General features: G+C 40.6%; 1 protein-coding gene across 2 annotated transcripts in view; it reads left to right on the plus strand.

Moving 5' to 3' along the window:
- The first annotated feature begins 2,300 nt into the window (after positions 1 to 2,300).
- The window catches only part of tbl1xr1a (tbl1x receptor 1a), a 32,937-nt gene continuing 9,237 nt past the window's right edge, over positions 2,301 to 26,000 (plus strand). The window contains exons 1-3 of one of the 2 annotated variants that reach the window (XM_046390546.1): positions 2,301 to 2,632; positions 13,437 to 13,527; positions 14,366 to 14,431. The gene's annotated coding sequence lies outside the window, so the exon portion shown is untranslated. The remainder of the gene's footprint in view (positions 2,633 to 13,436; positions 13,528 to 14,365; positions 14,432 to 26,000) is intronic. The other variant, XM_046390545.1, reaches the window with a different exon arrangement.

Consider the following 26,000-nt stretch of genomic DNA (forward strand, 5'->3'; position numbering starts at 1 on the left):
CATGCATTTGTTTACACCTGATTGAGATCCCACCACAATGTGCTTTTACACTTCCATTAACATGAGCTTGTTTTGCATGTTAATGGAACAAAAGGTTTACACATGTCCCAGTGAGCCATAACATAAATATGATTTAATGGTACTTGTGTATGCTCAGTATATGCTACTATTTTCCCCCCAGGGAAAACCCCAATTTGGTGTGCTTGCATTTTTGTAACTGCACTGATGAAACAAATCTTATAGTATTATAGTATTAAGCTTTAAAGGTGCCTTTTTTCATCTTTGAACAGAACCAGGCTAGCAGAACTAGGCATAGCTTCCAAAATCAAACATAAATCACCTGCTCACTCTTGCTTTATATTTGGCAGAGTGGTATTGGACTTTTCATCCAACTCTTGATAAGAATGCAGATAAGCATATTTTTCAAAATGCTGACCTGTTCCTTTAAATACTTTGGAAGACTTCATGCCACACCCATACAAATAAGCTCTGCCAACACAAATTTGGTCTACCATTCCACTGAAAAAAAAAAAAAATAGGTGCACATACACAGGTTAATAAGATGTATATTCTCACAAAATGAAGTCAGGACTAACAAGTCATGCCAGCCAGTCTATATAGGATATACCTTAAATCATTTCCATTTAATTGAGCTCTCGATTTAATTAAGCTCCGTTTTATGTGTGTAATAAATCGAGCTTAACATCTAACAAGTTTGAGGAGCTACTGGCTGCAACATCTGCTTGCACCACAGTTAAAGTGGTAGTTTTGTGATTTTATTTACAGTAGCTGAAGAATGATTATTTCAGTGATGTGTGTGGTGTGTTTGCCGCAGAGTCAACAGAGAAGAAGACAGCACTGAAGCTGAGTGTTGCATATAGATGGTATGTTGTGGTTTTCCCAGAAAGTCATTACCCTGACAGTGGTCTGCTTTACCCTGAGGAGCTTCACTTTGCAATTTGCCACACTGGAGCTGTTTCTACACCACTGTTTTTCTCTTCATTCATTCAGCAGTGATGGGCCACAGAAGCATCACTGCTCTGATAGCTGCATTTACTCCCAAAACAAAACAAGTAGGCCTACGGACAAAATGGTTTTCAAATGAGAGCAATGTAAAATGACTGTCAATATCAAAACTGTAGGGGTCCTTTATGTACAGAAAACCTCCCCAGGCATGTAAAAGTACAGGCTGGGGAAATGCACTTATGCACCCCTCCTCCCCCCCCAACCCACCGCCCTGCATAAAAATCATCACTCATCCTTCATTCTCCTGCTACAGCCACGCTAAAGCTCACACCACACTACCTCAGGGCTGTGTGTGCGTATTAATGAGCATATGGTTTCTGTTCATGCACACATGAGTAGTTACGTATCTTCATTGTTTACATCTGCAGAATATGCATCTGTATGTCTTATGCATTTCTCTGCAACTCCAGTCATTCTCCAACCTCTACCCCCCCCCCCACCACCTCTAGCCTATGGCTGCTGCTTTCCTCTCCAGCATTGTTCAACATTTGTTCAGTTAGTATCACATAAGCATACAGTCAACGGCTAAAACCAAAAACATCCAGAACATTTTGTTGGAATGAGCAATAAATAAAAGGTAAGTACATTGTGACTGATACCTGAGACAGAACAACACTATTTTACATTTCAGTTCATATAAATTTGACTGAATGTATTCCCAATTCAAATACTCATTCATTCTTAAATAAGCGTTAAAAGCTGTTACCTGTGTGCATCAGTGACTTTATTTATTTATTTTTTTATCCAGGTTCATGTTGTCCTCATTTAACAACCTTGACCAGAATCTGAAAACCTGTAGGAGAAAAAAACAAGCAACCCAAACTGAAGTTCCTACAGTTTTTATGGTTTCTTGTGGCCATTTAAAAGTATTTCCGCTCATTGCTATTACATTTATTTAGACAATGAAGTAGCTGTAATATAAAACATAAACAAATACTTAAAATAATTTTGGTGCAGTTAAAAAGTTAAAAATAAATGGATAACAATATAATCCATGCCTTTGTATCAGTTGTATCAGTATTTTTCACAATTAACAGCAAAGCTAGCTTTCCTATATACACGCATTAGGCCTAATCATAATATTGAGCTTTGGAAAAAAATAAGTTGGTTTAAAATGTATTGTAACTGAATATTTGTAATATTTGTTTTTGAAGAATTACCGCTAACCCCAGAACGACTACACCATCCTTTTCCATACTGCGACACCATTTTGATGTTTATGTGACTGGAGTGTGCTTCCTGCAGCGAGGAGCTCAGGCCTACCTCATTTTCGCCTGGCAGGTCAGCTGCTCTGTGTTTCAGTCTGAAGCCGTTGGCTGCTACTGAACCGCTTGGCTCTTTTCTCTACTAGCGAGCAAACCTACAATCTAGACCCAACTGTCCATCCAGCTCATTTTTAAGGGAATTTATTATTATATATGCCCGTGTATCCAAAACACATCGGTCATTGGGGATTCCTAGCACCGTTTGGCCGGGTCTGAGGGCCGTTATAACGCTTTTTCGAGGTTTAATTAGAGATAGAAAACAACGGTGGTGGTGGAGGAGGAGATTCCATATTAGGAGCACAGAGGAGAAGGCACCCCCCTTGTGTGATTTGGAGCTTTTGGTGAGTGTTTATCATCATTTTACGTTATTATTGCTGTTATAAATTATACCCTTGTGTAGAATGATCACATATGATTATTAATACAAGGTTTGGGCGCGTTATTGCGCTGTTTTGAACCTTTATTTTTATATTTTCACTCGTGGGTGGGGGATGGGCAGCGTCAGCGCGTGAGTAGGCGCGCGCTCACTGTGCATGTGTTCATAGGGTAGTTGGTGGTGGTTGGTTTGTGTTTGTGAGCGCGCCTTTCCTTCCTGCAACTACTGTTGGCTTTGAATTACCGTAAAGACTTTAGTGATTTTTAATCTCAGCCATAAGGGTATCACTTATGACAGATTTTTTCAAAAAATATTTTTCATCAGAACCGGAAATTAACTTGTTTTGCGTTTGAAGTTAGCAATCCAACTTTTTACTATACACTTTTTAAAATTTTAATAATTTAGATACGTTTGCAATAATGTTTTTATGCTTTTAGTTCCTACTTACTTTGCGTTTGAGTTGGTACATAATCTGATAAATACTAGGGTACAGTAAAAACACTGCAGTTATAATTCAAAACTGTACTTTGGGCAATGTTAGTATTTTGTTCCATAGTTGTTCACCAGTTTGAAGTGTTGTGCGTTGCAGGCCCACAGTTGTTACACAGTTACTGTTGCTGTTCAGTTGTAATTGATTCATAAATGTGCATTTTATGTTATTGTAATATATAATATTTTGATACTTTAGTGTCACTCCTATTAAAAGTTTTCTGGAGTGCTTTGCTGCTGGTTGCTCCAAAGCCATGGGCGGTGTGGAGGAGGGGTGAGCACACACGCGGACACACATACACCCAGGAGGGCCCCTTGCCAACCATTTTCACGTATGAACTCTGGGCAGTGCTGGGAGAATCAGGTCTGGATGTTGTCTGGAGTAGCCTTTTACACATGTAGCACACAACATGAGATTATCCATGTCAGACATGTTCTCACCTACTGGAACTGTTTAGTGTAGGCAAGGCAAGGCGCCTGGGTAGACGTGCAGGAGAAGGTGAAAAACTCATTTGTGATAATGACTGTTGTTGTTTCTGTCAATACTACACATATTTGGACATATCCGCAATATCAGTGGAAGAGATTAAAGCAACAAAGACTTGATGCAGTGTCATCAACACACCCACTTGCTCACTGTGAATTCTCTGGTTTGTGGAATGATCTACACTATCCACATGTGTGCATCAGTTGGACATTACACAGACCATGTCCATGTGAGCTGGCAGGGTAACGTCTGCTTGGTGTTTGGCCCAACTGATTTGTAATGTCCAGAACATTTAGCAGGTAGCAGTGCTCCAGATGCTCCAGTTTCGGATAAAGAATAATTTGCAGGCTAATGTGTAGGTGTGCATTGAAATTTAATTCAAATAATTTGTTTTTGAACTCGCAAGTCCTTATAATTTCAATAGAATTTTATTACCCAGTTTCTCGCAAGTGTTTGCATGTATTGTTTTGTTCAAATATTGCAGCCAGTATTAATAGCAGATTATGTAAAGAATAATAGTGTAGTGTAGGACACCTTCTAATGTACGACAAGGTGTCCTGATGAACCTTGGAGTGTATTATCACACATAAACCACAGTCACATACCAAAGGCTGTGTATGTATGTAATTTTCATGGTTGTTTGTTGTAGACATCTAACAATAGTCATATTTGGTGATATATTGATGTTTTTCAACATAAACGCAAAGCACAAAATCGTAAAGCACACCATCTGTGGTCAGTGTGGTTTATCAGGCAGCATCGACTTTATGTGACCCGTATTATGTTGCATTTAGCTGGTTGAGCGCATTGAATAGATCTCATATATTTGCAGTTCTACCCATCGTAAGGGTCCCTGACTGCCGCCTAGTCATTTCCTCATTTACAGGTGCACAGCACATGTCAGCAGTCAGCTGGCTGTCGGTCTTTATGGTTTAAGTGGATCTTATGTTAGAAGAAATGAGGCCACACATCCTCTGGTCCTTGTTTACACTTGTACGTTCAGGTTGGTTTTGTGTGTCTAGCAAGGACGCCAGGCAGTCACAAACAGGTATTTTTCATGGTCACAAATCTACAGTCTGTGGCTGTTCCATGCTAATAAAGTGACCACATCTTGAGGAGGTGGATGCTCAGATTGTTTTAGGAGTTTAGTATATGAAGATAAACTCCAGTGCCAGTTCTTTCAGAATGATGAAAGAAAAGCTGCATGCATAAATATAGTCCAGAATGGAGGCTCATGGAACCAGCTGGGTGTGACTTTGGCTCTGTATGTGGGTGTCACTTTGTTGGACACAAGATCCGATTCATAGAGATTGGAAAGGATAAGTTTCCCAAGGCATTTCCTCTGTGTTTTTGTTATTGTGCTTTTCTGTTTATATTCATTGGTCTAATAGGGTTTCAGGGTTCCAGTCCAGATCTAGGCCCTTCTATGTGGAGTTTGCATGTTCTCGGTGTGCCTGCGTGGGTTTTCGCCGGTTACTCCGGCTTTCTCCGACAGTCCAAAAACATGCACATTAGGTTAATTGGCTTTTCTACCTTGCCCCTAGGTGTGAGTGTGTGCGTGTGTGGTTGTTTGTCTTTGTGTGTTGGCCCTGTGATTGACTGGCGACCAGTCGAGGGTGTACCCTGCCTCTCGCCCGTAGTCAGCTGGGATAGCCCCCCCCCCCCCAAACTGTGATGCATAAGCGGTATAGAAAATGGATGGATGGAAATACTGATTTCGTATTAGTGGTGACTACACCACGTTTGATACAATGTTGGAAACCATACAAAGAAATGAACAACTGGAAAAGAAAATATGCTCTTTGCTCTGTTAGTGAAGCAGTCAAAACATTGGATGCTGGCATGTGGATGCTTTTTGGCATGTATCACTGACCCATTGTGTTTTTGTTTTTTTTTTTAATTTACTTTATTAATCCCAAGCTGGGAAATGACTTCTCTGCATTTAACCCATCACTGATTGAAACACACACATGCAACATGCAGTGAAACACACAGGAGCAGTGGGCTGCCATTGTCAGGTGCCTGAGGAGCAAATTGCCCCAGCTATACTCTATACAGGCTTAATTGGACCTTGTGCTCGGGAGTGTGCAGGGTAAAGTCTAGTCAATGTTCAGGTCAGCTTATTTGGACTTTTATTGGACTTTTCACACAGCTCATCCTGGTTATGTCTGGTAAAGTTCAGGGCAGCAATGCATATGATGTGATTGTGACTGTGTGAATAGGGCAGAAGTGATAGCTCAAGCACTGAAAATGCATATTGCCAAATCTGTCATTTCTACTCTCACATGGAATTTACCATCATGATTATGATGCCACAGTTGGTTGGTGTGCCAGCATGCAGAAAGCTTGGTACAAATGCTGAAATGCTTAATTTTGAGCAGTGTCTTTCAGTGTTTTAAAGATAAACGATATGATAGAGGAAAGTTTTGGATGGCTGTAATTAATTTCTTTTATATTTTCAATTTTCCTGAGCTGATGCTCAACAGAGTAGTGGCAAAGATGTATGAAAATCAGATTGGTATTTGACAGTTGGTGGACGTCACCACAGTTTCTAAATCAACAATGTTGTTGATCATCTTATTCTTACTCCAGGCAAGGTTTCCTGATGGCCATTGTACTCGATAGTGGAATTTGAAAAGAGCTAGTGTAAGAAATCTCTTCATGTGTTAGGATTGGGTCAATGTAAAAATTTTCTTATGGAATTTATATAAAGCGAAACACTGGACTGAACCCGCATACCAGATTTTATGACTAGGTGTTGCACTTGGCTCAGCAGCTGATCCAGTTGAGACCATAAACACAATGCATCAGGATAACTGTGATACGTTGTATTTTCATTTGCCACAGCAACCATTCAGCTTAACTTTTCTTTGTTTGAAGTTTAACATCAAAATGATAAATAAATTAAAATAAATAAAAAAGACCAATCTGGTGCCACTTGAGAATTGATGGCAGCAGCTACATTTCACATGCTTTTGTGAACCTTGCAATACGTTCTCAGAAATGTTTCACAATAAAAGCCTTGTTAATAAAACAAAGGGTTTCTGTCCACTGCAGCATGACAGGGCTTTTAATTTGAAACAGATACAGGAAGTGTTGATTTGCATTAAGAGCGTATTTCTGTAACTTTAACAGGTCAACTAGAGTGGATCAAAACAAGGCTTTGTATTAAAGTGTTGTACAGTGTAGTGTAACGTTAAATGGCGTAACTTGAACTGACTCGTTATCGATGAAACTTCTGCAAAACTCTCGACTCTGGTACATAACAACAGAACAGGGGAAGCGCCATGCTGCAGTACTGAGTTAAGCAGCTGGACTGGGGCTCCTGACTGCTAACTGCTGGCTGCATTGTGCTAGCTTTCTCTACCTACACCTTACAAATGTTGCTTCTGTTGGGTTGCATGTACACTGGATTAGACATGCAAAACCTACACAACTGTACTGTATATGCTCACTCATTACTTTTGGAGCTTTGTTTGGTAATTCAGACTGAGAAGAAATGTTATACTGGATTTGCTTATTTGTCCTCAATGATAGGGCACAAGAATATGGTTATTTACAGCACAGGCGGCTGAGTCATGTTATCTTCACAGGACACATTGATTAGGTGGCCTTATTAAATCACACAGAGCGCGGTGGAGTAGTACACTTATGTAACCAGCGCTCGTCAGTGTTGTGAATTGAAAAGGGAAGGACAAAATGGACAAAGAAGTACAGTGAGTGAAAATGTCTCCCTTAGGTAAGAGCCTGGCATGAGCTGGAGAGAAACACACAACTGTGGAGCAGCCCTAGATCCTGTACATTTTCAGAGAGAATAAGAAACAATTGCTATGATTAATAATTTAAGTGAGCTGTAGCTTCTCGGTGAACTTGTACATAGTTGTATGCATACCTCTGGTGGAAGCATCTTATTTTTTAGTGATTTACTAAATTAAATTAACTGATAGGAAAAATACAACACTCTGTGTTGCAATGGTGGTGTTTGAGAGGGAGGTGTGGCAAAAATATTATGAACTCATGAGAGTAAACCAGTGAACCACAAAGTACAGCTCAAGTGACAACCTGCTGACACATTCTTGTTAATAATCATCCCGTGAGCTGACATTGTGTGCTCTGCGGTGACCTTTACATAAATTCAGTTTCACGTAAGGCCTAGTTTTTCAGTAAGACATCAGTGAGTTTGAACTGAAGGATTATGATTTTTATGATGGTGATTTTCAAACCACCAAAGCTGTGGTACTAAACAGACATCATATCTAATTACTGTTTAAAGCTGTGACCGAAAAGCTCTGAATTAACATCTCCCGCATTTGGAGCGGTGAAGCAGCTCCTCTGGCTGGTTTATGAAGCTGAAGCAGCTGCAGCGTTTGTACAGCTGTTAATAATGTCATACAGTGGCTGTCAGTCAGACAATAGTTTGTCATTATTAGCATAAATGGACTTGTATACTATTATCAACAGCACTATCTTCTTTAATGTGTACTAGTGTGGCACTGTGGTGTAGTGCTGAGCACTGCTACCCTGATGTTCGCTTACAGTGCAAAATGGGCTTATGCGATTCTGTTTCTATATTTGGCCATATATAGATGACAGTTTTTATGCCACACAGACCACTGTGCCTTCTAGGGATGCCTTGATCGCTCACACCGATTGCTGATTGTCTATGAACCATATCCAGGAGAACCCAGGGGGTAGTTTTGGATTGCTCTATATCTGTACTGGCGGACCCTCACACTGCACAGCCCTAATCGCAGTGTTGGTCAGAAAAAGATTTTCTGCTGGTGCAGAAATAAATTGTGCTTATTGTCTCTGGGTTTACATGGCCTATATACAATGGGGATGGTATGTGCTGTGATCTGCAGGAAAGTTAGGTGGAAGAGAAATTTTACGTGTCTCACGTGACTTAGTCATGATAGTGTTGATAGTGTGGGCAATTTGTTATAAAAGTGCAGAAATAATACATTCTGTGTTTAAAGTGGCCATGTGTAACAAAAGTATAGAAGATTACCTTTTATATTACATCCTTTTCAGTTTGCTTCTTCCAAGAAATTGCAGATCCTAGGTGTTGCAGGTTTAAAGGAGTAGATAAAGGTAGACACACACACACACACACACACACACACACACACACACACAGACAGACACTGCATACACACTCAGGCCTGCTCACGTATGTGAGTGTGGCAACTCCAAAGGTCAAGTTCAACATTGTGAAGAATGTGTCTGTGCTCGGTGGCCCTCCCCCTCATTACCCACAAGCCTTTCAAGTTTACAGGCTTGCAGTCCCTCTTCCCCTCACCGCTGAGAGACTGAAGGTGATTATTGTACTCTGCATCCTCTGTCCAAACCTCTGGGAAAGTCTCATAGCACTGTTCAGTTGACCAAATACATTAAAGGTCCTGGACTTCTGATTTGATTAGTATATATCACAATGAATACAGGTTAATAGTAATTGATCCAACTTGCTAAATGGCCATTCAAAAAGCATGTGACTTTTATTATGGGTTTTGGACAAATTCAACTGCTGCTGCAAAAAGCCCACTACAGAGTTGATACGTTTTTTGGGTTTTTTTTAATTTATTTTACTTATTTTTTTCAACCCCCTAGCTACAACTGAGGTAGAAATTTTTTTTTTCACATTTAGGTTGCAGCAGTAGTTCTGATTAAAAATGACACAGCTTCCTCATTAGATTCAGTGACACCACTGTGGTGGCACAGCAAAGGTTCTGCTGCTTAACGTATATCATAGTGCTGTCCAATGTAGTCTTTTTGTTAACCTTATCATTTTCGTTGATCGTTTATTTTGAAATATTTTATAAACAAAACTCGTCTGTTGTTTCAGACCAAGCACTGAAGTTGTCCTTACATCAGCTATGTCCAGTCATGTTCATGCAGGTGCACATCGTAGCCATTGTAACATGACACTTAGGGGATCCAGCCAAAAAATAATATCTGTTTAATTGGAATCATGATCCTCAAACTAAATTTCAGTCGTTTAGTTTTAATTGTCCTGTAGACTGTAGCCAGACTTGAAATAGCCTATGAATGTCTCCATTTTCACCATTAAAACACAACACTGCATTAAAGATTATTCTTTTTTGGCTCTTGCACCTCTGAAGTAATTCATCAAAACAGCATAGCCATATAATCGAGCACATCATTTTAACTGCTTTATCCACACAGTGCGGATCTGCTTGTCAGTGAGTTTATGTGACGTGTGGAAACAGAAATATGAAATTAAATATTAAATACTTGGATCTTTATGATTCGACTTAAAAGTAGATTGCGGATGGAAGATTTATCTCCATCTAAAACCGTCAGATTGCCCACCAATGTTTCTCACTGTTGCTCCGCTGGTACACACATGCAAATGCTGTTTGCTGTCACGGCTCTCTTCATGCGATCTATTTTTATTAATACTCATTTAGGTAATATTCAGTGTATGTTTAATAATGAGGCACAAGTTGTTCCAGCAGTCACAGCTCAGAATCCTTGCACACTGCCTCAAAGAGGGAGTGTTTCTGCCAAATCTAATAATCGTTTGCTATAAATGGTCAACTTCTTCATGGAAGTGTCTCTTATTGAACCATGAGCAGTACATTTGATTGTAAATGGTGATGGGAATGCTCAATTTGCTTACTGGCTGATGGTAACACCCTGATATAGCTGGTGTTCATGTGTTGCCAGGAAAAAAAAAAGGAAAGGGACAATGTGAATTCATTCCGCCAACCTGCTTACACACACAGATTAGTGATTCAGCGCAATTGCAGTGCAGCGTTCACTGATACCTGGAGACATGACATTTGACCAGCTTTTATCTGTGCATGCATGCTACCTTTGTAACTGCTGCACGTGTTTTTCCTCTTCTTATATTTGTTCCAGGCGATGCCTACTTTGATATCACAATCATTTCTCTAAAGCCTTTAACCAGACGATCTCTTTTCCTTTAGTTAGAATAACAAATAAGCCTGCTTAAGGAAAGACCAGTAGACCTAGGTGAACCTACACCGGCGCTCATATTACTGGGCTGCAAATTTTAATCCAGCATTCCCTGTGGTAAAAGATTGGAATGATACGACCCACGCAATGTCATCGCAATATAATTTGCCCCACAGTATGCAATATGAAATGCCCCACAGCCCATCTCACCTCTAACAAAGCACTCTGTGACATTGAGTCAGTACTTGGAAAGGTTTCTCCCCTCTGATGAAGCATCGCTTGTGTAATTCATGAGACAGAAAGCCGGGGTGTATTTAACTCCAGCTAAATATCATGGGATACTTGCAGTGCTCTCATGTGTCACACTGCTTTATTATCAGGGATTGCTGGGGGTCAACGCTGCTTCAGAAGGAGATGTATTTTTCTGTAATGCAGGGTTAAATCTGAAGGTTTTCTGCTTTGGTTGAGCTTGTCTCATATGGCTTTGAATGGCCAATATGTAAAGAAGACTGATCCCATCTTGGATTTGTGGTGTTAACATGTGCTTAGTGATAGAACCCACGTTTTTGATGTGGCATTGTTATCGAGTGAAAGCCTTGTGGTTTGTAAAATACCCATAAACACAAGGGAAGAGCGCTTTTATATCTTTGGGATAGTGTGATGTTACACTTATGGCTTGCTTCTGCTGGTGGCTGTTATGTCCGAAATAGATTACAGTGTCTGCTATTGGATAGAAGAGAGATTTAAGGGGCAGCCCCTTAACTTGTCTGTAATGTCAAGTCATTAAAGAAGGAATGAAAGAACATGAATTAAACAGAAAAACATGTTGTTAAACTCGGGGTATTGCTGTATTTTGCTCTTGTGTGGTTTGTTTTTGCTGGTGGTTCTGCTGTGTCAGGTTACCTTCCCACAGGCACATACTTAGTTATAACTTAGATTTTGAAGATGCACTTGGAAACAACATAAACACAAGCAGTGTGGTCGCTTTAAAATTTGGGACAGTTTAAATTACTATTACTACAATGTCGGTTTCTCTAAGGCCATTTTGACACTTGGACATTGACTGTATATGCACATTGTTTTAAAATGGGGTTTCTTTTGTTTGTTCTTGTTCTGTGAATATAGTTTTCTCATAAATAATAACTATAGCAACTTATGATCAACCCATATCGATTTCGGGTTTAAACAAACAACTTCTGGTTAGTCTGGTTCTCTTTTAAGCACAACCTGCTGCCAGTTAATGTCGCCCCTTCTGAGCACATATATGGATACAGATAATGGTGTACTTGCTCACACAGTTATGAAGAACCTTCTGTATTAGATGCATTGTTTTTTTTCTGGAGCTGATGTAAATATAGCTTACAAATCAGTCATCTTACTTCCTTCCCCTGTCTGTTGAAAACTGTACATGCGCAGTACTGACTGGGTATTACATGGAGGCCAGTGACAATGATGTGGTGGTTATTTTTTGACATGTTTTACCTCGGTGTCTTTTTCAAACACGATGCCAATAGAATGATGTTTGAGCACTGCCACCATGGTGTCATGTTTCTGTCACAGCCAACGGGAGCTGGAGCCAATAAATACCTGTGACTACTGCAGAGTCATTTGATAAGAGAACGAATGTCGATTGTACCCATGCCAAGTGAAGACAACTTTGTGATTTTAAATAAAATATCACAATTTATTAAATCGCAATCACAGTGCACGATCTAAGTTGCATTAATCTCTTAATTTGAAATCCGCTGTAGACTGTAGCCAGTTTTAAAATAACTTTGAAGCTCATCAGCTGCCTGCTGCTAACTATATCTATAGCTATGTAGTTGTAATAGAAGTAAGAGGATGTTGATATTGTAATATCTACGATTCACCTGAAAAATAGATTGCGGAACCTTTTGAGCTTTCTTTTTTTGTATAGCAAGCCATACCCACAGTAATGGATATACTAAGTAAAACTGGATGTTGTGCTCCAACATGGTGTCCTATTCATTCCAGTGAAAGTTGCCCAATGGATTCATGTGCCAATTATGTTGTTTCAGGTTTCCACAAGTGTGTCCATTTTGGGGCCCACAGAGCATATGCACTTGAGTTTGTCTGTGGTCCACACAGACTGCTGTGGTTGTTGCATGTGAGAGACTTCCTCTAGCCAAGTCGGCTGACTTCCTGTAGGTTCCCTGCCAATCCTGGTATACTATATACTATTTTTTTTAATGACAATAGCCAACAGTAGAAGAGCTGTCAGCAACAGAAAGATTTATCCTGCATATTAAAGCTAGATAGGCTACTGTCTACTGGACCTGTAAATGGAACTTGGTCAACATAATAAAAGAATCTAGGCGGACATCTCATGTGTACATTGTATGTTGATTTAGTATTTCAATCTAAATGCATGCCTGTGAATGTTGATGCTTACAGCTAGAAATGGTGCCGTATGTTTCAAGAGTTGTGCAGGCTAAGGATAGGTTTGTCTCTGGCATTTCTAGGGTCAGTATCTGGGATTATCAAGGCATGTTTTTTTTCCTTCTCCCAACTGATTGGTATTGGCTAAGGCTACAAAGCGTGAGGCTGAAGCTGTTGCTGATCCTTTTTGAACCTCTTTGTGCTGGGTATTTTGATCATCAGAGCCTCTCTTAGAGTTAGAGGAGTTGGGATTTAAAAACACAGGTGTTCATATTTAACGTTGTATTGTCATGAGAGCCTCGTACTGCTTACAGACCTTATCCCCGCCATGCCAGGCCATGTCCTCCAGCCAGCCATCTGCAACCTTCAACAGTTCAGTGTTTCTCTGGCCCCACCCAACTACTCCAGCTTTCTTTGTGGAAACATTATCTCTCCCTTTGCTCCACAGCCTCAGCCACAGTCACAGTCTCACCAACCCTGTCAGGAGGAACAGAGGAGACAATGGAAATGATGTTTAGAAGGACAGAGGCTCAGAAAGAATCAAGGTCAGAGAAAGTAGGGAAGGAAGCAGTGTGCCTTGAGGGGGGGGAATTAACGTTCAGTGGTTTCCAGTGCGCTTCACAGTATTACACAATCCAGCAACACTCAAATGTCACCTCAGTCTGCAGCCGTTATAATTACCACAGAATTGAATCACATTATAGCTAAAATGTAACATTATAGGCTTCAGGAATGCAGTGTTGATTGCAGGATTTTTGCAGTGCATTGCTTTACATTATACAGGTGTATGTTGACCGCCCGCTACAAATATTAGCAATGAATGTGTTCTAATGGAGTGTTATACTCTCCACCTGCCCCTTCGAGTGAAGAGGTGAACCATTGTTCAGACTTCTGAATGAATGCCTTTCAGTCCCCATCTACTGCTGGCTGACACTTTCAATTCATGGCATTAGTCAGGGATTATTTTACATTTTCATGACCAGGGTGGCTATAGATGGTGAAAATGCATCTTGTTTCCCTTGCCTTCCCTAGTGACAGGCACTAAAATCAGTTGTAAATGTGCCCAGTAGAATTTTGCTGTGAGCAAATGCGTACACACATTTTTACATTCAGTAAGTCCCACCAAAAAATCGTGCGTCGTGTAGCCCTAACAAACAAACCAAATGACTTCAGTCCTTCTAAAACATTTGAAAGCTTATTTTATAAGCATGTGTTTAATGATCTCTTTACAGCTCTGCAAAACCTTTGTCGTAGTCTAATTGTTTAATTGCATGCTGTGACCTTTGACTTTGGATGCAACAGTACTGCAGATTGCCAGAGTTTATCCAGATATCTCATGTAATGTAAGCTTCTGACTGAGCCTTCTACCTCTTGTTGTTGCAGGTTCTGAGCCCATGGTTTAAGGTCCTGACTGAACATACTGGTGGTGCATACAGACTTACTACTGTGGTGAGTGAGCTACAGCTGGGTTGGGCTGCAAAATGTTTCTCCCTGCCTGTTCACATCATAGTCCATGTAGACTTTTGTGAACCTAAACATGAAAAGTGAAGGATTTATAACTCTCAAAAGACCAAGCAACTGAAACAGGATTTTTAAGTTTGTTCAAAACAATAACGGCTTTTGAATAACCTGTCATCAGTTCCTAATTAATTATTTTGGCTTGATGTCAGTTATTGAAGTTTGGTGCTCTTTCTCAGGAAAATAAAATTTCCCTCTTACAAAACTTAAACCCTTGAAAATGTTCCCACTAAACATTTCTGATTATGTTTGGGTTTTCAGTTGCTTATGTTCTTTGTTTTTTGTGAGTGCCTTCTTAGTCTGAGTGATTGGACAGTTGTTAGCTAACCAGTAACAGGATTTCTGTAAGCTCATATCTTGTATAAGCCAGTAGTATCATGTAATGCCCATCTACACTTATTTTCGTTTAGCATCATGTTGAAGGATTTAAATAGAATGCGTAGAGGTGGGTCATTGGATCCTCTACAGCAGTTCAGTACGTGTGTTTTTGCTAAGACAAATACAAAAAAGGAACGTGTTGTTAAAGCAAGTTTTAAAACATGAGATTCTTTTGCTTTGGTCCATATCAGTAGATGAATTGGTAAACTTGTTTTCCTGTTTATTTGATTTTTATTATTCATCTTTTCCTGTCAAAGATGTGATTTTGGTATTTTTGTCTTTGTCAGATAGGATAGTATAGAAGCCAACGTGCAACACAGGTTCTTGGCCCGAACCCATGGTGTCACAGTTAGGTGGTATTCCCCTTAGCACCTCAGCTTAAACAGAAAGTTCCTATCAAAGAACTTTAGCAAGGGGGAAAACAAACCAAGACCAGAGTCAGATTCACCCAGACTAAACAATGCAGGTTGGAAAATGCCCTAACCTGCCTGGCAGTCTCTCTGACGCTAGTTGTTGGGGCCACTGGTGCCACATATGCCGGCCACATTTCTCATAAACGCTGTTGCTTCCTGCATCCTTTCCACGGGAAAGATTACATGATTTTGGTCTTGTAACCATCTGTGACTGCCAGTTAGTGGGAACACTTTAGTTTGGTTTCCATCGGTAGAACGGCGCTCTGTTCCTTTATTTTTTTATTTTTTTAAATTCTTTTTTTACTGCTTTGAAAGGATCCAGCAGGCTTCCAGCGGTGCAAGGCAAGAGCAGGACCCATAGATGTTATCGGTTTTCAGCGTGATGGTCATCTTTGTTTGTGCTTGCACTTTCTGTCTGACGTTCTGACGTTGTTCATTTGGTTCTCTGGTTGAACCAAGATGATTTGTGGTGACAGCTATGCTACATTTGCCACCCATTTTGGCAAGTAGCTGTGTTCATGTCAGGTCAGCCTCCTCACTGTAGAACCCTCAGCTCAGCTTGTTTATTTCATCCATGATACCATAACTCAGCACTGTAGTTCTTATGTCATCCAGCGTATGGGTGTTATTTACATAAATAACCGATTGTGTACAGTTCTCATTTCCATATTAGTTACTATTAAATACCAGGAACCAACTCGCTTGGCATATAACACAGGAAGTAATTTTCTGTTGTGATATTACCGTGTAACAGACAGATATGGGCAAAAGGAACAGTGATGTTATAGAGGCATGTTGGTGATTTTTCTCGCCAAGTGGTTGTTTTTGTGCTTTGGATTTCAAACACCTCAGCTTGCTTTAGTGTTTTTGAGCAATTACTGACTTTGAATAAGAGCTATTCAGGCCAGGAGTTAAAGACAAACAAAACACCCAATTTGTTTGTGCCTTGCAGAAACCTTTCACCCCCAACTTGATTTTCACACAGGCTCCTCTTATTGTTTTACATAGTTTCCTTCTACTGTTTGGCGAAAGTTGGCAGGGTGTCAAATCTCTCCTGAATTGACGACCATCTTTTCTGAATTTAGAATGTGTTCTGTATTTTTATTGATGCAGTTGTGTTGCTCCCACAAGGCTGAGAGGAGGAGAAAGACGTCTTTGTTTTAAAATGATTCAGTGCAGCAGTTTTCCTAGAAACTAGCTTGTATGCTACGCCTCTTCCAGTGTGTGCCCCCATTCTCAAAATACACCGCAAATATTTCAGCCACTTCTAGTGTGTCCGAAAGAGAGCCAAAAATTCCACACCTCTTGGAAACTGCTTGTCCCTGGTTAACCCTGATGCTCAAAACCCTTTTTTTGTGTGTGTGTCTGAAAGAGTGGAAGACCCAGAGAGGTGTGAAGAGACAGAAAGCGAGTTGAATAAATACGGAAGGCCTGGGTGATAGAGCGCGAGATTAGCCTCACCACTGCTCAATTTTCATTTGTCCACATTTCTGGCAGAAGTACAGAACTATACATCATAGTTTGCAGACAGCTGTGAGACATGGTATAAATACATTTCTTTAATAAGCTGTCTGAATGTATTGTCCTGTTAGCACCAAACTTTAGGCACTTTTCTTCCCCATGTAAGAGACAAACTGAAATACAGTCTTGAGAACAAAGCGCCAGAGGGGAGAAAATGGCACAGCACAGAGAAAACAGGGTCAGTTATTGTGACTGGTATGTTTCTGGATAGCTAGTGTATTAGCACTTTGCTTGTCTGCAAGAGCACCCTGCTCGGCACCTTCTTGCACCCCATATTTCATGAAAATATCTCACAGTGCCATTTTTTAAGCAAATATTACCAGTGTAACTATATTTTATACTTGTCCATGAACAGGCCTGTCAGAAGAACTACTTGTTGTTGGGCAATATATCTTCACAGAAATCATTGTGATATTATTGTTACTTAAAGACATTTTAAAAAGGTCTTATGCTGCTGATATGACAAGTACACCCTTTCAAAGAGTGAGTGAATTTAGTTATTTATATTCAGACCTTGTGATTGAAATGTGAAAAATGTACAGTTGTTTTGGTTGCAAAAGGTTTAAAATAAAACCAGACAACACGGTAGACAAAATATGAAAAAAGAAACAGGAAACCCCTGTGATAAAACACAAAATATGGAGGCCAAAGAAAATAATTATCATCATGTACATAAATCATAAGATAGAGTGACAACTGAGTTGTGGGCCTAAACATATTCTTAATCAGGGGAATTTCTAAAGGTACTGAAGCTTCAGTCGTTCTATTTGTGCACCGCTCGCACATATGTTAGATTTCTCGGCCACCTTGTTTTATAAGTGACCTGTCCACTGACTGTCTACTTTACAGCACCTGCTCAAAGGGTAATTTTATGAGCAGTTATAAAATTAAACCTTATTTCTTTCCTCTGTGTGAAAGTGTGTTGTGCTGTACACAGGTAAAGGAGTCAACCACATTTTAATCAAGTCCAAGACTTGGGCCTCACTCACAGATGCCCATGGTCGCATAACATACCCCCAGCTGTCAATAAATTGGCTCAGCCTGTTTGTCTGTCACTACACCCAATTCCTCTGTCTGTCACTGGAAATAGAAGCTTGTCTGGTTCTTAGGTAAGCGCATGGGGATTAACAGCTTACTAAAATAAAACCACTCTAAACAACTGAAAACAAGGCTTTAATCTTTAATCTCTGAGTGCAGAAGTTCTTTCCAGAATAAATTCACTGGCATCTGTTGGGTGTGAAGACATGTTGCTCTAATAGATCATCAAAAATGTCTAAAAACATATGAAATCTAACATATGTAAATGGTTATCAGAGGGTATAATGACAACTTTCTTGCTCGACTGATGTTTTGGCGATTTATGTCATCATATCATGATTTACAACACAACAATAATAATTTGTAGGTTTTTTTTTTTGCTCCTTAGTTAAATAACATGTTGATAACCTTGTAGATTTAAACCTTGCTATAATTTCTCATTCTGTAGTTTCTAAGCGTAGTTTCTTAGTTCTTTTGGGTCCTGACTGCAGAAAAGTATTTCTTCATTGTTATCAACTATCTGTGTATCATCATGATGCAAAGCAAGCAGTAACCATGACATGTTCCTGATGTGTGCACATTTGATCTTATAAAAAGATTCTTTAAGTGATTGGCATTCCCCTCCAAGCGTGGCAATTTGCAGTGAGATAACCACCGTTGATTCAATGGCACGCACTAACCTGCTGTATTCAGATGGACACGAGCTGCCTGGAGCAGGTTTAACCGCTCGTCAAGCGAGGCTAGCTGGCAAGGTCTACATGCTACCATCTGTCACCAACAGACAGCTAGCCTCGCTGACCTCACATAGACCATGTGAAGCAGGGCTATGCCTGCCAATGCAATCTGTTTGAAAGAGACTGGTAACCCTAGAGAGGGGAGGGGAGAGTGACATGCAGATTGAGTTCATTTCTTTTGCCATTGCATCTTACACAAGTGCACAGTGGAATTTTAAAATGTACCTGATTGAATGTACAAAAAAACTATATTCATGGCCAGGGCCTTGTATTGTCTGGTTGTCTGCCCATCCTTTCCATTCTCTGACTTGCAACACGGTTCTCGTGTGATACCTCAGGAAATGGAATTTCCTTAACTCAGTGCTCCACTGATGTAGCTAGCATTGTTCTCCTGCTGTATCAAAATCAGTGCAGCTGAATAGATATCAACTTCTGTATGTCATGCATTCTTCCTCCTTGTCAAGACCGTGCACGTATATTGCCCACAGTGAATCTCGGCCGTCTACGTTTCATTCAGAGATTCGGGTGCGTTACGCTGGTAGTGGTTAATGTAGCCTCGAAATGCTAGCTACAAGCGTCCAGGAGGAGCAGCTTAAAGGGGTCTGATAAGCTCTCTTTTCAAACCACCACCCTGTCTTCTTAACTGAGGAACAACATTGGTGTCACCAGTTGTATGTAGTACGTTTTGAACGTTTGCGTTTCTGTTGTCAGGATGATAACCATTGCCATGGATTGGTGCAGACTGACAGTTTTCCCTGGTTGTGGCAACAGTATAAATGAAAATCTATTTTTCATGTGTGAATTTCTCTCTGCTGCTGTCTGTAAACAGACCCAAACCTTTGTGTTGTAGACAGAGCCTTTAAATAGGACTGAACTACCTTGCAGAGGAGACTTGGTACAGCAGCACTCACAACTCGGGTCACCTTTCCGTATTGATGCAGTAAAGTGTTCAGAGAACACGAAACCTACATGGTGGATATTATTATCACGGCTGGGAGGGACAAAAGAACACACATGATGCACTGAAGCACATCAGTGTGGGGTGGTGGTTTGTGAGTTTCCTCAGCTAGAGTTTCAGGGCATGTACCTGCCACTTAAAGAGGCCCTCCCACACATGCAGCCTGTACATTAACTTAACGTGTTCAGACTGTTCCAGTGAAGGCAGTACCTTCGTTTGTTGACATGAGGAATGCTTACTGTTATTTTAAGATAAGATGGTGATTTGCAATACCACAAATACAGAATACAGAATAGTTCTCTGAGTAAAGTTAAAGAATTATGCCATTAAGTCTCAGTATGCTGTGATGTACAAATACCTAGAAATATGTTGTGATAATTTATTTATTCTCCATATACATTTTTAAACAATACATATAGAGATTTGTAGCTTTGGTTCACCCCCAACAGCGAGTTGGCAGTGTTGCACACTAACTTCAGAAGTAAGAAGTAAGCACACATCCCTGGTGTCAACACAGAGAACACAGGCCTATGAAATGATACGTCACCTTGCTTGCAGTATTGAAATATCTTGCGGTGTAATAAATTATAACCCCTGTATCATGGTACGAATTTGTTGTGTTCTATTATGTGGAGTCATAAATTGAGCTAGGCTGATAAATGGGCAAGTTTGAAGTATTGGCTGATATTAGCTTAGTGCATACTTGCTTATTTGGTCGGAAGTACCAAGAAAATTTCGATATCAGTACAGGCCTCAAAAATCTAGTGTTTGGTCCAGTACCAATTGACATCAGTATTTGATTTTTCCAGTTGGGAAAAATCAACCGGCACTCTTCATGTTATGGTGACACTATTTCTGCATCACAGATCTTCATCATCTTCATTTCTACACTGCAGTTCAATTTGAAGCCACAAGACAAATCAAAAGTCCGCGAGTCGTTATATTTTTATCATGTCGCTGATTGAGGTAAAGTCTTTGATTGGATCTTTCATTAGCCTGTGTTTGACTTAATGAATGTTGTATGCCAGCTGATAGCCCAAGGCAAATGTGATTTACTCAGTGATATTGATTTCATATTGTGAGGGACAGAACCTCTCACTCTCATCAATATGAATTCAGTCTTGCTTTGTCAGTAACATACCATTGTTAGGAAGCATAGGAAGCAGCTCATAAGGTGCATGCGTTAAATTGTCACGTCCTAATTTTGCTTTAGTGTTGATTGAATGTCTCAGTCTCTTACCTCCTACTCTTGTTGAGCTGTGGCTTGATTTGAGTTACTGTACAGGCCAGTTTGCCACTGGTAGCAGCCACAAGGGGAGGGAGGACAGGGAGGGGGGGAATGCAGAGACAAGAGATTCCCTTCTCCTCTCCCATCCCCCTTCTGTTCTCCCACACTGTCAACACAGAAGATGCAGGCTGCAGATGGTGGCTCCACAGCGCCACTGCAGTGGGATGGCGGTGGAGAGAACTACATCTTTCTGTCTACAAACGTGGTCGTCCCCTGCCAGTGCTGCTGTCAGATGGGATGTGAGTAAAGGGTCTTAGTGATCTGTGACTCAACAGTCTGCAGGTATTAATTTCAGCCAGACGCAACGGGGTGATTTGACATTACTCTTTATTAAATGTATTAAATAAACTGCTGTTGTGTTTGGGTCAAATAAATTCCTGCATACACTGCAGCCCAAATGTACTCTGTTTCCACTGCCATGGATACTGACATGACGTTGTTACAGAAATTTGTCAAGACTGATGTCTAGATTCAGCCTTTAAGATCACGATTACTTTGAGCAAATTCCTGTGCCCGAGGAAGATAGCAGTCATCCATGCTTTTTCTATACCGCTTATTTGTGCATGGCTGGATCTCAGCTGACAAGTGGCAGATTTGTTCCCAGTCAATCGCAGGTGACAAGTCCAGGGACGACACACAAAGACAGACAGCCGCACACACTCACACACAGTCAGTGTTGAGTAGTCTCCTAATGTCCTGTGGGAGGAAGCCGGAGTACCCGGAGAAAATCCACGCAGACACAGGGAGAACATCCAAACTCCGCACAGAAGGGCCCAGACTGGGATTCGAACCCATAACCCTCTTGCTGTGAGGCGAGAATTCGTTTATTTTTCTTTAAACAAGAATGTGTGCTTTCAGAATACAAGAGACAAGATGGTGGGTCATGCTGCTATGTGGCCTTTGTAAACACAATGATAAAGCAATGCACTTGACAGTCGCATGTGAGTGTAGGGTGGATCTGGTTGCTTATATAATTGTCCATTGTATTTTGTGGTTTATGCCTCAAATCAAAGTCAGGTTGCACCAGTGCATATTGATCCTCTATGTTGTCAGATAACTTCCATCCCTGATAGATGGATAGATGTATGGATGGATAGAGAGTGTCAGAGAGAATGAGTGCTTCCCAACTTTGTCTTTATTTCATTTTCTTCTTCTCTTGGTAAATTGTATGGAATTGAACTGAAAACAGTCTGGACAGTCCGAAGGAAGTTTCATCATTTGTGAGGATGTTGAACATTGACTTTTAGCCAGGTGTGGGATTAAGGCAGTGCAGCCAGTGTGTTAACAGTTGAATAAGAGTTCAAACTAAGTAAAAAAAAAAACTCCACAATGGGACACTTAGTTATTCAAAAGTAAATTGTTTAATATTGAATAAATAATAATATGTATCATGATACAGTGGTTACAATTCAGTGTCTTTATATACTATACACAGTATATGTGTATTTTAAGCAAGAACATAGACCATTTCAAAGGTCTGTGTTCTTTGTGTTTAAACTGTTATGTGCTTACTTCTTCCTGTCTCAGTTGTCAGAGATGGCTGAAGATAGATTATAGCACTGCCACCTAGCTGTCTGGGGTTGAAACAAAAACACAAAATGAACCACAGCAACCAGTCTTTATATGTAAACTGTTAAATTTCAATCAATATAGTGTTTTTTGAGTTTTGATACATTGTCACAAAGTATAATATGGTGATACTGAAGAGTCTCTCTATTTTCTAGCTCATTCTATTGTCAACACTCTGGTCATTTTTAAGACCGTAGTTTGTTGTGATTTGAACTGCATGATATTAAAGATATTTAAGATATTTAAGACTGTTACTGGAAAAAATCCAAACTGTTACTGGAAAAAATACACTTATTTAGCTATGGTCAGAGCGTTTATTTAGCTCTGGTCAGAGCTAAATAAGTGGTCACAGCTTATTTAGCTCTGATCAGAAAGGACCAGAGCTAAACAAGTGATCCCTCAATACATTTTCAATGACAGTAAAGTTTTACCGCTTTGCCTGACAGTCAACCTGTGTTTATGTCTGGTCACACATTTCCATAGAGGTGTGATGAGAGGTGTCTGCATGTGATCTGGGAGGTCATTCTCAGAGTCAGTCAAGTCTTTTATCATCAACTGGCAAAATTATTGGAAGCAGTGGCTGTCACATGTTTCTGCCATAAGCACACGTTCACCACCAAGTGCAGGGATGTGACGCGTTCTAAAGTCAGGTAGCCCGGTAGTTTGCATTGTGGAGTTGTTGAAGTGAAAGCAGTCTGACAGCTGCTGCTGATGTAATAATAGGCTTGATTTAGAGTGCAGTATGTCAGCAATGCCAGTGTTTCATGGGACAGCTGCAATGACTCATCTGAACATCACAAAATGTTTCCAGTTAGCTGTGTTTGTAGCCTTGTTTGTAATTAGGATTAAGTTGTGTTCTGAGCTGAAATCCTCATTAGAGGATTACTTACTGTCCGAGTGAGCCTCGGAGCAGTCTGCCAGCATGACTCTGTGGAAAACAGCAGGAACAGAAGCTGCACCCACAGTAGTACATTGTTGTTTAAAAATCGCTTAACTTTTTTCTACGATGACACCAAGGACAGACACATTAGGAAACGCTGCCACCACGTTTCACTTTGAACAACTTTCAGCTGTGTTTTAGTCTGGATGGAAAGAAACTGAGACTTTTGGAAACAAAGCAGCCACTCATGATTACTTCCTGCTTGGATCTCGTCAGGCACTACTACATGTCCTTCCCTGATTTGCCACGCCCCTAAAACAATGTTAGCAGCCTTGCCTACCAGTGCTTATCTCAACCTGGAAATTGAGCTATTGTCATTGCAGTTAAATTCTGCATTTTCTAACGCTACACGACCTGTCTGTTCACGAGGCAAGCTGCTATTTTGAGTGATTCCTGTGTTCAGCAGGGTTATGGGCGTACCATAGCTAGCTAGGTGATGTGTTACTTATTTCTGTCAGACCTGGATGCAAAAGTATTGTACAGTAACAATGCATTAAAGAGAGAGAGAGAGTGAAAGCAAATACAATTCAAATGCAGTTTAAAGAACAGCTCCACTAAAAGAGTGTTTGAGCTTGGACACTCACAGACAGTATGTTGTATTGTCTGTGCTTAGAAAGACACAAAAGGACACTGGAAATACAGCAGTGGACAAGAAAGACAAAAGCACAGTGTTATGGACAATGTTTTAATAAAAGTAGCCTTAACTGGGAGGATTCTGTGAATACCAGTCAGGTGTCCCTCCTTCATCACGTGTGTGTTTGTTTGCACTTTCAGGAAAAATGATCTGTTGCCTCGGTACGTGTAAGTAAAAAAGTAAATAAGCAAAGAGAAGTAAAAGTAAGAATTGTTTGCGTTCTCTGCCATCAACTAAACAAAAGCGACAAAGTGAATGCTGTTTAACTGACTCATGTCTAGTGTTTGTGAATGGTAATGGGGTATGTGTTTTCCGGCGGGTTAGCAGGGACCATGCTAACAGTGTCTGTCTGGACAGATCTTGGAGATCTTTTTTCTTTTTAAGACTTTGTTTTAAAATGAAAATGTACTGGATGTAGCCAATAGCCAGTCCAGAGAGTCCAGGCACGGATTTGTATCACTGAGCAAACATTCCAGAGAACAACATCACCTGCTCTCCTGCTGCCTTGGCCACACAGTTGTTGGCTGTCTCCTGGGTCATGGGCAGATCCCGGATCAGCTCAGTCATGGCAGCGTTATTCTCTTGTGACGTTGATGCAACTGCTGCTGTTGTGACATGACCTCACAGGATTAGTTAGGAAAAAAACATTGTCAGTGGTCACAGCAGTAGGTATAGGGATACCATGTGAATTGTGTAATTGCTGTGACAATGACCAGTTTCCCCTCAGGTAATCATTAAAGATTCATCTCACCTTCTCTTCTGAATACCTGCGCAAAGTATACAACATGATATGTTTGCTAACATTAACACAGCCTGATCCTGACTACTTCCCGGTCCCCGTTAACACAGGTCATGCTAGATGTTTTGGCGAGCCAGACGACGAAAATCTAACATCCTGGGAAACGAAATGTAACCCAGTGCTCACAGTACCCAGGAGAGCATTTCATCCACTTAAATGCCATTAAATGCACAGAAAGTCTCCTTCTCCTGGGAGAGGGGGCCGCAGACTCTAAGCTCCAGGCATTACGTGGCTGATTATTCTCAGGGGAAATGGGCTTTCAGCTGGTCCTTATTTGGAATCGGCTCTCTGGCTCTCAGTGAGATTTTAAAGTCGTGGTTCCCCTCCTTCTTAGTTCATGAAACTGCAGACAAAAGCAACGTGGAGCCATGATCCCCCTGACATGTGCTTGGTGCACCAACTGTAGAAGTCATACCGGGAGGTGTTATTTCTTCCTTCCATTTTGTGGTTGAGTAGTTTGTTACGATTTTAAATGACTTACAAGCGGGCAGGTGGAAAACAAGCAGCCTCTACACATGGGATTAAATTATTGTTAGCTTCATTCGTGCTATGAACGGGCCAGCGGTTACAGGTGGAGCTGACAGGCTTGTTAACAAACATGGTGTGTCAGAGGAATCGTCACAGAATATTCTAGATGGACCATCGTGACACGTGAGCTGACGGTCGTGCGACAGACGGGGACAGGCATCGAAAGGCCCAACTTTTCGGTAGCCTCGTCAGTAAGAACTTATGTTAAAAATAAAAAGCCGTATTTCAACAAAATGCACAGGGCTTGGCTAGTGGGAGCATGTTGCTTCAGGTACTGATGGATGGATGATGAAATATGAGTCACAAAGTCCAGTTCAAGTGATAAACCATGAGTGTGAAGGCTTGGAAAACCCTGCTCTGGAAAGTTATTACAGCAGCGCTCATTTTGTCTTTTGTTGTGACGGTCGTGAGGCAACAGTAGAAATACTTTGCAAGTAATCTATCAGGAATGTTTGTCTTGTTTGTAGCTGATTGGCCAAGGCGGTTCCTCGCCAGATGACATTCCAGCAAAAGTTGAAGCAAGTTCAGATGTTTTGTCAGAGCGCTCTGTGCTCATCAACTGCTGTCCAACCATGGATTGAACGACATTGTTTTTTTCAGGGCCAGTACTTATTAGTAATCGAGCGAACAGGTCATCAATGTTCACAACCAATATACATCAACAGTAAAAACTTCTTACTGTCAAAATTTGAAGAAACTA

Source organism: Scatophagus argus, chromosome 6, assembly GCF_020382885.2.
Source record: "Scatophagus argus isolate fScaArg1 chromosome 6, fScaArg1.pri, whole genome shotgun sequence".
NCBI classification, from domain to species: domain Eukaryota; kingdom Metazoa; phylum Chordata; class Actinopteri; family Scatophagidae; genus Scatophagus; species Scatophagus argus.